Here is a 573-nt window from a genome sequence, read left to right on the forward strand (position 1 = left end):
GTTTGAATCTGAGCTTGGCCAAGTACTAGCCTTGTGCAAGTTAGTATGCTTCTGAGAGTCTCAGTAATAAGGCAAGGCTTGAAGGGGTATTAAAAGCATTGAATAAGAAAATGTAATTAAAATGCACTTTTTAGGTACTTACTAAAATAAGTAAGTGGTTTTCTAATCATTATTTTGGAGTAGAATATCTTCAGTTTTCAACCCATATACCTACAGACATATTTAAGTTAATACAAATCTTCTGAGTGACACTGATTTATTCTTCAAGACTCCCTCTCAACTCTGCTCTGTGCCCAGGATAGACGGACTAAGGTGGACAAGTTTACGGGCTCCCTTGCCCTCTGGCTGGATTTTGGTAAGAGGGTAGAGGGCAGGAGAAGAATGAGGTAAAGAGTCACGTTGAGTATTTATTCTCCCAGGTGCCTCTCTGTTGAGTCCTTCAACCAAAGGACACACATATAGCTTCCCACAGCTTTTTCTCTTTCTAAAACTAGTTGCTATTGAGTCAATTCCAACTCATGGGGTCTGTGATGGTTATGTTTTTGTGTCAGCTTGGCTGGGCTTGGTTGAGTG

The sequence above is a fragment of the Orycteropus afer genome, unplaced genomic scaffold, assembly GCF_000298275.1.
Source record: "Orycteropus afer afer isolate SDZICR_OR568_19922 unplaced genomic scaffold, OryAfe1.0 scaffold00229, whole genome shotgun sequence".
NCBI lineage: Eukaryota > Metazoa > Chordata > Mammalia > Tubulidentata > Orycteropodidae > Orycteropus > Orycteropus afer.